The sequence below is a fragment of the Neofelis nebulosa genome, chromosome 10 (assembly GCF_028018385.1).
Source record: "Neofelis nebulosa isolate mNeoNeb1 chromosome 10, mNeoNeb1.pri, whole genome shotgun sequence".
NCBI lineage: Eukaryota > Metazoa > Chordata > Mammalia > Carnivora > Felidae > Neofelis > Neofelis nebulosa.
The window spans coordinates 94,376,974-94,390,154 of record NC_080791.1 but is presented as its reverse complement, the minus strand read 5'-3'; the positions used below and the strand labels follow the sequence as shown (position 1 = coordinate 94,390,154).

At 38.8% G+C, this 13,181-nt stretch overlaps 1 protein-coding gene across 4 annotated transcripts in view; it reads left to right on the top strand.

The window, feature by feature from the left end:
• The first annotated feature begins 3,122 nt into the window (after positions 1-3,122).
• The window catches only part of LRRC4C (leucine rich repeat containing 4C), a 1,203,118-nt gene continuing 1,193,059 nt past the window's right edge, over positions 3,123-13,181 (top strand). For all 4 annotated transcript variants that reach the window (XM_058688696.1, XM_058688692.1, XM_058688697.1 and 1 more), the window contains exon 1: positions 3,123-3,678. The gene's annotated coding sequence lies outside the window, so the exon portion shown is untranslated. The remainder of the gene's footprint in view (positions 3,679-13,181) is intronic.

The following is a 13,181-nucleotide window of genomic DNA, read 5'->3' as shown; positions in this document are numbered from 1 at the left end:
TTCCCTCTGTGTTCCTATTCGGGGGCCAGTTTGAGGTTTTAGGGGGGAAACTCCTGAGGATTTAAAAGAACAGGGTTCACATTCTGGGTATTCATTTTCTACCACAAATATTTATTGAATACATAATAACTGTTTGATAAAATTCAGTATCTCAATACCCATTTAAAAATGATCTGAGTTGTTGGGACGCCTGGGTGGCTCAGTCAGTTAAGTGTCCAACTTTGGTTCAGGTGATGATCTCACGGTTCGTGAGTTCGAACCCCGCATCAGGCTCTGTGCTGACAGCTCAGAGCCTGGAGCCTGCTTCAGATTCTGTCTCCCTTTGTCTCTTTCTGCCTCTCCCTGGATCTCACTGTCTCTCTCTCAAAAAATTTAATAAACATTAAAAAAATAAATGATCTGAGTTGCGATGCTACTGTGATGGAATGTGTCACGGAATTGCTGATTTAGGAACTATCCCCATTTCCTGGGGTCTTTTCTTGCATCGTTAAGCGTTTTCATGTTAGTGCTTGGTGTTACTGTTGGATTCATAGCAAGTCTTGATGGGAAGCAGTAAGCTGCTATCAGATTTTCTTTCAAATATTCTGTTTGAGTCAAAGTGATCTCAGACAATTAATCAAGAAAATGAGTCTCTGTTTTAGTGAGTCTAGGAGCACAGAGATACTTGCGAAAATGTATTTGTGTGTATAATAAACTTTAAAAAGGGGTCCAAAGTTACTCGACTTTAGTTTACAAAAACTATTTGTAAAAATAAATTTAAAAACAAACATCTCACTGTCAAAATAATTGATTAAATGATTCTACTTGTTTTACCTGTGGCTAGCAAAGACAGAGCTAACATGGTGAGAAACAAACATCTACTTTGTTTATAAGACCCATGTAGTACTTCTAAATCGCTTACTATGTGTCAGGAAATATGCCAAGCACATAATAAATATTAATTCATTCCATTCCTCACAATAATCCTATTAGGTATGGAATAATGTCCTGCTTGCAAGTGAAAGGAAAACAAGGAAGAGAAAGGGATAAGGGAGACAGCTGTGGAGGCTAACGGCTATAAGGAAGAACTGAAATTTGAACCCAGTTCTTCTGGACTCCAATGCCCAAACTTTTAACACTAACTTTTATTGGCATCTGAGCTAATTAAGACTAGGATTTGGTGCATACTAATAAATTGCATTTAACTAAATAAAGACAAAAATGATACACTAGATTTTTAAAACCTTTGATGCTGTAACATAAGTGGGATTGTTGATCATTCTTGATTCTTTATGTATTTTGTCTATATGCTGTGTTTATGAATAATGTCCAACTCCCAAACGTGAATAATTACTTTAAAATTTATTAATAGATATGATCAAGGTGAAACAGAGTTAGTGTTTTAGATGGAAACCTTAAACATTTTATATTGAATTTCATTGCCAAATTACTTTGTCCTACCTATCTGTTTTAAAGTTTAATCTAGTAGTTGCTGTATTACAAACAAGAAGATATTTAAATGATATATTTTATGGAATAAAAAATCACTGATATTCGTGGCATAGGATATTTTTTCTTTTTAATATCAATAATAGGTCATCTAGAATTTGTAAATTGGTGATTTGAGAGTGACATTTGGGGGAAATGCAAGTTTCCTTCCACATTCTTATTTGAACTTTTAAATTTCATAAAAATTTAGTATTTCAGAATTCATTTTATAAATTTGATTAAAATCTGCTTGTTAAATTAGATTAAATGTTTGCAGTTGTTGGTAGAATTCTTTTACCTATATCCTCTTTTGTGACATCTGCTGACAATTCCTGGTATTGCAGTGTTCCATAATTTGTCCTTATCTGCCTTCTCCAACTGTCCAGTACTTACATATTCAGATAATACCAATTTAAATCACCTGAAGGGACTTAGTGATTATACTTGACTAAAGAAGAGGTATTGTATTATGAGACCCAATCATAGAAATATGAGTCCTGTGGAGGCTGAGGAATTATTCACTTGGCATATTCTTATTTTTTTCTTTCATTGCTTGGTACTAAAACAGATATCATACATGTTTTCACCCTGAAAACCTCAAACTCCTTCCATGTAAGAATATTACATAGAGTAATATTTACTATTGACAGTTGTCAACCAATCCTTCTAACGACATTGCCACTCAGACATTCTCCACAATATGATAGTTATGTGATAAAAACTGTACATTAGAATAAAACTGAAGGGGTAGACTCTAAATCCATATTGATAATAAATGAACTGTACCTAGATCCCTGCACACACCAGTGCATGGCTACAGAGCAGAACGCACGAGCAAACTTTTTATATTACCAGGAATCCATTTATCCACTGTCCCATCAGTCAAATTCAGATACTTGTTGCCAGTTCCAAGATTTATAGGCTGGAGCTGGTTTTTGAAATTGCTTTGTATTTCCATTTAACAACCAGGGCAGCAGCATGTTAAAATTTTGCCTTGGTCTCCTCGGAGCCTATTTATAAACCTAATTTGTCTCCCTGGACGTTTTTTTTTTTTCCTCTCTCTTTCAAATGTCAGCTCTAGGCTTCTGGACTATTATCCCGCCCCCCCCCCCCTGTTCCCCCCCCCCCCCCCCCCGCTTATTTTTATTCCAAACATAATACTGTCATAGACCATGCCATTGCAGGACAGTGATGATTCTGATGATCTAGTCCTTCCAGGCAGGTTACAAACAATCTTGTCTTCTGGCCGGAGATGGATTCACTGCCCTCCCTGCAGACACGCAGGCACACACACAGAGCACTGGGAAGTACACATTTACTGTATACTGCATGCCGACTGCCTTGAAGAAACTGTAGCTAACCACCTTATTAGTATTCTTGCCTCCACTGTGTCTCACTTGCAGCATCAGAGGGCTGAGCAAAATGCAGTGGAACAGGGACAGACACAGCTCTGGCAATCATCTCAATGCAGGCTGCCGAATGCTGGGGGTGGGGGAGGCAGCGCATCAAGATTAATAACCTTGCCATAATCCGGGGCACCCTGCAAGCAGACACCTCTGCTGATTGACCCGCTCCTGGCTTGATGAATCTGCCTGGGGGAGAGGGATCCGGCATCTACCTTGTCCTGGCCCCCCCCCCCACCCCCTGATTTTGGATGTTCTTTTGATCCTACACCGATCTGGGAAGGTAACAGTGAGCCGAATTATCTGCAGCACACAGCAGCTATTGGAGGTTACTACTGACAGTTTTCATTACACTGGTGTGTGTGTGAGCGCGTGTGTTTGTGTGTGTTTGTGAGTGTGGGTGCCTGCTTTTTGTATGAGATGTGTGAGTGTCCGTGAATGTGTGTGCGTCTGTGTGACAACCAAAGCAGGTATATCGTACAGTAGGAGATTTCAACAGCGTGAAAATATTCTCTGGGCACTTGGACTCAGTCTGTAGCCCCCAGCCTTCACCATCCCCTTCCTCTCCCCACTCCCCCCCTTTCTCTTTTTGCCTTTGATGAGTTTTTGGCTTACTTTTTGGCGGAGTCTCTTGGACACGTTTTTTGCTGGTGCTGGAAGATCAGATAAATGGAACCTTTGAAAACTGATTATTTTTCCTCTATGTGACTTAAAAAAAAAAAACAAAGAAGAAGAAAATAGAGTAGTGCAAGATAAGCTAGAGGATTTTAAATTTTCCTTGGTGAACTTTGAGGATCCGTAAAAGAAGGTAAGTCACGGGACTCCTTAGATCTTAGTCCTTGGTTTCTTGCAATGTTTGTGCTTTCCTGTTTGTTTTTGGAAATCCATATGCAGTTTATAAGTGCTTTTCAGAGCCTGTAATGCTCAGAAGAACTCAGTGTGTGGCATTTTGGGGCTATTTTCATGCCAAGGAGATTATTTCCATTTGTATAACCATCCCCCAGCCCTCTTCCTTTTATTTATTTAACATTTTCACAGTGAATTCTGCTTCTATGAAATCTTGGGGGGGGGGATCCAGCCTTCTCCCTCCCTGAAATACTCTCTAAATTTGAGGGGAAAAATGAGAATCGCTAGTGGCAGAGGCTCTGAGTAAGAGGCAAAAGTGTGTCTGCTCAGAGACTGAGGGTGGGGGTTGGGGGTGTAATCTGGACTTTATGATAACTTAATAGTAGACTTTTTCCCCCCAAAGCCCTTATTTTTTTTCTGGAATAGTTAAATCTGCTCTGGAGAGGAGCGAATGTGTGGAATACAGAGAAGCTGTTTCAACAGCTCTTAATTGGAACAAATGAGAACAAAGTGGAAATTGTTTAGTATTTTGAACCTCCTTTTTTGCACTGATTCTGTTGCGATTGTATCTCATTAACCTTTCTGAATGCTCTGTCCCCTGATGAAGACTAGTGTCTTTCATTTTGGAACATCCCCTTACCCTACATGGTCCCTAGAGAAGGGAGTGCAGTTGCAAATTGCTCTTAATTGTCTACTCTTGGCTGTAAAAGCAAGCAGGCAGCATCAGGAATTCAGGTGACTTTAGTGTCACATCTTGCCTAACTCAGGCATCCCTTTAGTGTTTCCTGGTGGTTAGCTGTGCCTCTTTTTTCTTTTTTCTTTCCCTTTCCTTCAAAGTGAAATGCAGATAGTATTTTACCTATTTCCATCCAGAGGTTACTTAATTAAAGCAAAATAGCCTTTCACTGTGTTAGCATCTGTGTTCCTGTATCTGTAGGTATTTTTATCTGTGTACTGGCATCTCTTAGCTTCTCCCTAGAAGTGAGAATCACTTGTAAATATATTTCTAAAATGCTGAGACCCCCCCCCCCCCAGATAGAAGCAATAGAGCTTCAGTCTTCCTCAGCCTATATATGTGGATGGTTTATCCTAAAAGGAACGGTGATATTTCATGGAATGTTGGCCAACTTGAACTGTTACTGTGAACATTTTCATGAAAGAGCTGACAGTATGTTAACTAGGCAGAGGAGAGCACACATAGGTGTTTTGCTAAGTGTGGATGTCTCTGTATAGAGAGGGAGATGATGCAAATTGTAACATGAGCTTTGTTCAGAGACCATTGGGGGTCAAAGATGTATTGGGGCATCCAAGTTGAGGGATGTCAGATGTCATACTTGAAACATTAAGACTGTTTTCTCTAAGAAGGATCCCCCCCCCCTCCCCCAGTTCAGGACTAAAAAGAAAAAAAAAAAACTTAGATGAGATTATACCCTGGTATTACCATGGACTATCCCTTCTATCTGATGTTTTTGCAAAGTGGTATTAGAGAAACCATTTAAGGAATGGCAGCTGTTATAAGATGCCCCCTACCCCAGCTGACCCTTCTTCCACTCTGCTCTTGGTAAAGATACTATGGGAAAACTGTCTCTTATCAGTATAATTTATGATCTGTCATTCTTGTCAACTATTTCTGCTCTGGATATTTTCATCTGTTACTCCTAGATTCCAGTTACATTTCTTTTATCAGAAAGGGTTTTTTTCATTTTTAAATGATTGAAACCTAGGAGAAACTCCAGATAAAATTTCATTTTCTTTGTGGCGCAAACAACCTGGGACTCGTGAAACCTGAAGGCGAATGTGGTACATACACCAGAAACACAGGGTACTGTTCTGAAGAGCGTACAGAGCCCTGATGCTCCTGGAGGGGGTTTGGAGTTCCCCACACTCTGCCTGGATCATCACCATTCCTTACATCGGCAGCTCTTCGTGAACACGCAGCTTTTGGTTACCAGTACCAGATGCAGAGGGACAGTATATTACACCTTCTATTTTGTGAGGGGACTGTTCTGAATGAAGAGAAGCCCTTCGAAAATGCCGTTCTGGAAGCTGGCAAATAAGTGCCTCTTGTTATTGAGGCTATTTAATTCTGACTTTTCCCCCTCCCATTCACATTCTCACCCAGGGTGGGCATATTTAGAGTTGTGGTATTGGTTCAAAAACCGGTTGAAGATTATTCTCAACACCATCTAAAAAATAATCAGGATAACATCTTGGCTTTTGTGTATTTGAGATTTAATAATTGTAATGAGTGAATCTTCTAGCAATAGCAACACTTTCATTATCACTTATTTTAAGCTAATAATAGAAATGGGGTGCAAGCCAACTCAGGGTTTTCTGATTACAGCTTCTGCAGTGAGTAAAGCCTCTCCCTGGTATGTCAGGGTTTCCTGGTGGTGTTTGAGCAGTTGTAACTTTGCATCTTTATTAGCTTAGGTCAGAGTAAAGGTAAACAGCTTTCTATCAGAACAGGCTCCAGATATATGGCTTTCTTTTGTCTTTTCTGGATTTGTTTTGTGATCAGAGTGGTTTTTGTTTTTGTCAGGTTTGTTGTTTGTTTGTTTTTAGTTTAATGGGGTTTGTTTTCTTGCTTAGTGAGTTCAAAGAAGAAAAGGGAGGGAGAGAACTTTTTGTTTCAGTACAGGTAATAAGTCAGTTGACAAAAGGTTGGACTTCCTGGAAGAAGGAATATATGCAGAGTTAATTTTTTAAAAAGAATTCATTGGTAGAGAATGCCTTGAGTTTATCTGGGGGCGAATAAAGGAAATTCCAATTCCTTCTCTATTTAGTTCCAGTCAGTTATCCAGCCTCTCTTTGGGTCTTGGCTCAAGTGAACCAGCCAGGCCCAACATTCTTCCTTGTGTTTCTAAGACCTAGGGCACTTAACACATGAATGACTCTTTCCTTCTGTAACTAGCAGAGCTGACAGCTGGAAAGTCAGCCACTGAGAACCTTTAAAGGAAGCCAGAAAGATCACCCCGTAAATTGAAGAGCGAAAGGGAGCTCTTGTAGCTTGGGCCCTGAAGGTGGGTGAAGACCAGGCGAACTGAACTTGAAGTTTTGATTGCTGAGTCATTACAACAGCCTGGAGCTGTGTGTTAGCTCCACGAACTGATGCTGACACTGGGGCTAATGCTAATAGACTGGAGCATCAGCCTACAGCAGAAAATGCAGAGTCTTGGGATGAAGAAGATCCAGGCTCTCACGACAGATGCATGTTTGTATAGTCTTGCTATTGTTCTTCATCCCCTGAGAACTTCTCCCGGTCCCCTGTTAAATTGCAAAGGAAGAGATGGATTAATTAAAGTGAAGGTAGAACAGGGGCTTTGCAATAGACTAAATCAATTCACTCAATTTATCTGAATCCCCATTTGGGACTACTCAGTATACTGTCACCGGTAAAAGTGGGGTTGGGTGGAGACAGGGGTTAGAATCAGGAGAACGTTTGAGACTTAGGTGTCAGTCAAGCATTGATGGTGCACTTGATGGTCAGTAAGTCACTGAAAGTCTCAGAACTCTGATCATTCTTCCTGTTTAGGAATAAGCATCCTTATAGTGTGTCATTGGGATTATGATGAAGTATTATAGATATAAATATATTTAAGTATAAATTTAAATAAATATTTAAATATAAAATGATCTGTTATTACACTGCTATGGAAATGTAATGTACTATGGTAATGATGACTTCATATATGGTTTAAGACTTTACAAAATAGTTTCTTCAATATGATTTTCAAATTAAGCAGAACTTATCTTCATAATGGTGATCAATATTTGTGGTATTAAAATTTAGGTGTTTCACAAATGTGTTGACTATACCTCATCTCAGTAATTTCTGTGGCACACTCTTGGTTGCAGGTTTGTGTATGTGTGAGTGCCTGTGCAAATGAGCACGTATACACATGCTCAATTATGTGCAAGCAATTATACCTCCTATAGGAGGTGCAGCTTCAGATTCATGAAAAATAGAAAATGTGATGATCTCAATCCATTGTGTTGGATATCCAGAGAGGACAGGAAAGACTTGGACATCTAGACCTTTTTGGGGGACTACACAGATCATTATAGGGTTTGTGGAGTCTAGAAAACTCTATTCCACAATAAGGCTGTTGACTAGAATTTGAGTTAAACTTGGAAATTGTATCAGTAAGATCGCAATGAATTATCTTTGCAGGATAGACCAGAATTAAAGGGCTCAGTTAGAGATCCTTATGACAAGAAAATATGGTAGTGATGGGCATTGGCTTTGAAGTTGGACTTGGGTTGGATACCTAATCTCTCAGAACCTCAGTTATCCAATCTGTAAAATGGGGATAATCATTCACTGGGCCTCTGTGTGAGTGAATAGATGAGTGTATATGTACTTGACCCTTGAACAATATACGGGTTAGGGGTGCCAGCCTCCAGGCAGTAGAAAATCTCCTGTAACTTTTGACTCATCCAAAACTTACAGCTTACTATCTGTTGACCAGAAGCCTTACTGATAACATAGTCAATTAACATATTTTGTAGTATGTATTCTATATTGTATTCTTACAACAAAGTAAGCTAGAGAAAAAATCTTTTTAAGAAAATCAAAGGGAAGATATGTTTACTGCACTGTAAGACATCCACGTAATAAGCAGATCCACACTGTTCAAACCTATCTTGTTGAAGGTCAGCTGTCATAGTATTTGGCAAAATTCTTAACACAAAACTGAAACTATAGTTTCACATATATTTTTCCCCCCTTCATCTGGCTTAAGAATTAGGAAGACCACTCTAATTTAATGTATTTATGTAATTTATGTCGGTAGGCAAAAGCCCCAAATGTAATCTGAGAGCTAAGTACCACGGGAGAGAGAAAGTTGTATTTCTGTAAATTAGCTCATTTCATGTACCATGATTTCATCAGATCCTTTCTCAGAGCAACCAAAGTGCCCTTTCCAGATGTCACCTCACTTACGCTCAGAACTTCCAAAATGATACTGAATGTAAGTAGCGAGAATCCTGTGCACCCATCCATATGTGGTTGCAGAAACACAGTTCACATGTCAGCAAGTGGTGTTAACATTGCTCTTTATCTAACATCTCGTTTTGTTCACAATGAAAGGATGCATATTTATTAAACACCTACCAGGTACAAGCACTGTGATCACCGCTGTGGGGGATGTAGGCCTCTCTCTGCTCATGCTTCTTTGCTGCAATTCCTGCATTTGGATGGGGCATGCTGCAGTTTCCAGGCTGTCCCCTGGAATTTGGACTTCATAGTTAAATAGGATTAAGATTCCTCTGCAAGAAGATGACCTATGTGGGGCTATGTCATTGTGTATGACCTTTATTTAGTTCAAGAACATATTGCAAAAGATGTAAAAATCCTTGTTCCTGTTGTAGCTGAACTGAGCTGTCAGTGATGAGTTCAATTCTGCTTTGCTAACTCTGCACGGCTGATACCACTTGGCCCAGGTATTTCTGTTCTGCACAGTCAGCCTTTCCCTAGGCACGAAAGGAGCAGGGTTTTGTCCTTCAGATTGTGGGTTTTTCTGTCCTTACAATGAATGGATGGAGCTGATTTTATGGCTTGCCGAGAAGGAAGACAAGAACCATGTTCCCTTCAGTGTAAGACTGGTTTCTTAAAATCCAAATCTAGTAGAGTAAGAAAGGGAAGAGGCATGTCAATTGGTGAAAATAATAAATGCAAGTTTATACGTCTCAACCACAGACTTGAGCCTCAGGATTTGTGGTTAGAGAAGTGTACTGAACTAACTTACCCGAGTAATATACTGCAGATACACACAATAAGATGGTGTCATAAATTATAATGAATCCTCTCATAGTCATCAAATGTGTTCTAAGTGCCAGACGCTGTGCTATGTTGCAGGCTGTATTATTTACACTTTCAAAACAAAGGTAAGGTAACATTCCCATATTACAGATGCAACAAAAAGGTGATTCACTCCTTTGTCCAATATTCAGACCAACTTCAAAGCTCATGTATGTCTCTTCTATGTATTCATAAGGATATATATTCTATATATACCATGTTTTAAAAAAATCTTTAGGTTGTAAACCCAATGCTTCTTCACATAAATCCTTGAATATGGAGAGTCCAGAGCAAGGCTTCTCTAAATGCAAATCAAATAATCTTGTTGCCATAACAGGACTCATTCTATCAGTGGAAAGATGTAGTCTCTGTCTCTAAGGGACCTCTGAAGGGTCACCTCCTGAACCAGTGGGTTCCAGGTAGCAGTAAGTCCTTAATGCTTTTGAGGTAGAGCCCAACTTTGACAATTAAGTAAATCTCATAGGAATGTTTGGTATCATGTAGTGTATTGGCAAAAGTAATTACAGTTACGGGATGTGGGACAAAGAAATGACAGTCTGCTCTGTAACATTAAATCCTAAGTAGCAGTGGACAATATTTGCAGAATGTACTTTATGGGTAGTGTCCCTAAGTGTCTCTCTATGTAACTTTGTATGGATTTCTTTGGTACCTTTTTCCTTTCCTTGCGTGGTTGTTGTAAAAAGATTAAGAAAAATAATACTCAAAAGGGACTGAGAATTGGGATTTGGTTCTGTTCAATAAAAGATAAATAATAGGGATGCCTGGGTAGCTTAGTCACTTAAGCATCCAACTCTTGACTTCCACTCAGGTCATGATCTCCCTGTTTTTAGGTTTGAGCCCGATGTTGGGCTCTGCTCTGACAGTACGGAGCCTGCTAGGGCTTTTCTCTCTTTCCCTTCCTCTCTCTGTTACTCCTGTGCTCTTTCTCTCAAAATAAATTAACATTAAATAAATATTATATATTTTGAAAATTATAATAATTAGTAGTATTAATATGATAATTTAGGAATATCTGTTTGTGTATAAACCTTGTACTCTGCAGTGCCAGAGGTTATACAAATTGTTACCTCACATGAGTGAACAGAAACATGAATATCCATGTCTGTCTGGCCATAAAAATATGAGCGAGAGGAGGAAAATTATCTTTTAGATATTGATGTCAGTGAGGGACATGCTGACGGAAAAAGAGTGATTTGGCTCAGGGCATTCAAGGAGACTAGAGAAACAGAGAGCCAAGTCAGAATTTCATGTGCTAAGGAATTTTTTTTTATCGTTCAATCCTAAAAATGCCGTGAACTTGGGAACGTAGCACAACGCTTATCTGTAAACAGGAAAAAGGGTCACATTTTGAAAGCTTTCTTGATAAAGAGAGGAGGTAACCATCTTCCTTTGACTTTATGCTATAAAAGAAACAAAGAAAATTTCAACTCTGCCTCTTTTCTCATCCCTGTAAAATTTCTCTAGCTTTTGTATGAAGTGTAGATATATATATATACATATATATATATATATATATATATATATATATATATATATATATATATATATTTATTTTAAATCAGTTTTTGGTGTTCTAGATACTCCTTTTTGTATATATGAGGAAACCAGAATTCTCTGTGTTTGGTAAGCCATTCCAGGATAGGAGACTTAAATTCTTTATGTAGGACAGCTTGATCTTTATCTTCATGATTTGCGTGATAAGCCCCAGAAGCAAGGACCAAGTATGTACACAATGGTTCAGGGTATACTTTTTGGGAGAAGTATGATTGGAATTAAAACTTTTGATCATACATGCCAGGAACCTTGCAGATACTTAATGTGGAAGAACTGTTTCAGTAAAGAAAAGTTTTTTATACAAATTGAGACAAATGTTTGCATAACAGTAAAATAAGTATGAAGTGCAAGCAATTTGAACAATCACTTTAGTAAAGGTGAAGTTGTGCCTGAAAATGACTGAGTGATTAGTAATAAAAACAGTGGCTGAATGTGCTAACTTTTTTCCTGTTGGAGACGTTCCCTATGTATAATGATAAACATACTAAGGAGATAGGTACACACAAGGAAAAAATTGCACTCACACTTCTTCTAAAGGAAAGTCATGTTTATATGTGACTTTTGCTCAGGATCTTTCCTCTACCAAAGAGCGTGGAATATAATAAATATGAAACACTTTATCAACTAACCTGTTCTGATTCCAGTGCCCCAAATAAGAGCATATATATATGTAAGTAGTTTTAAGTTTTTCTGAGTGTCCCTTGATTGCAAATACTTTAATGAACCAGAGTCTATCTGGTTCACAGACGGCTGAGTTCTTCTTGTGCTCATCTGGTGGATGCTACCTCCTTTATCCCTTTCTTCTTCTTTGACCTATCTTGCCTTACTGCCATGATTTTGCTGGATGTGTGTTTGCCCCTTCAAGTTGGATTTTTATTTCTGCCGTCACAATAGGCACTCATGCATTTTTTCTAAGCTTTCAGTAAGCGGAATTCTATTTTTCCTATCTGGCACATGTTTTTTTCCCCAAGACTCATTTGACTGAATATATATATATAATATATATATATATATATATTATATATATATATAATTTTACTGATATATATATATCTTTTTTCTATTCCTGAATCTCAGAAGTATGACATAGATCTATATTAAGATTGCTTTTGCTTGAGTAAATCAGCATTGTCTATGAATGCTCTTGAGGATAATATCTTTGTGCTTATGTGTCCATTTCAGTGGTATCATTTGTCCATATGTTTCATTTTCTTTCTTTCTTTTTTGTTTAATGTTCACTTTTGAGAGAGAGAGAGAGAGAGAGAGAGACAGAGTGTGAGGGGACAAGGGGTAGAGAGAGAGGGAGACACAGAATCTGAAGCAGGCTCCAGGCCCCGAGCCATCCAGCACAGAGCTCGATGTGGGGCTTGAACTCACAAACCATGAGATCATGACCTGAGCCAGAACTGGGTGCCCAACCGACTGAGCCACCCAGGCGCCCCTATTGATGTGTTTTTGAACACCTACTAGCTTCACTATTCCATCGAGTATAGTGTGGAACACAAAGTTGTAAACAAATGATGTTTTTCCCCTCAAATACGTTTATATACTATTGCTAATGTTATATTAGCAAAAGAGAAATTAACTTGCTAAACAACGCAGCATGGCATTCAGAACCAAAAAATGGAGTCAATATGAATTATTTACAGAATAAAGTTATCACTGGGGACTTTGTGATGGGGAAGATTAAGGAAGAAATTTGCTCTACATTATGTTTAGGACTAAATCCAGTTTTTCTGAAGAGAAATGGAAGAGATGAGGGCTTCAGTGTGAATAGGGGAAGAAAATGTCATCAACAAGTATTTGGTAGATAAGAATAAAGATTTGGGGTGGGTCCCATAGAAAGCCTAGAAAAGGGGCGCCTGGGTGGCGCAGTCGGTTAAGTGGCCGACTTCAGCCAGGTCACGATCTCACGTCTGTGAGTTAGAGCCCCGCGTCGGGCTCTGTGCTGACAGCTCGGAGCCTGGAGCCTGTTTCCAATTCTGTGTCTCCCTCTCTCTCTGCCCCTCCCCCATTCATGCTCTGTGTCTCTCTGTCCCAAAAATAAATAAAAAACATTGAAAAAAAATTAAAAAAAAAAGAAAGCC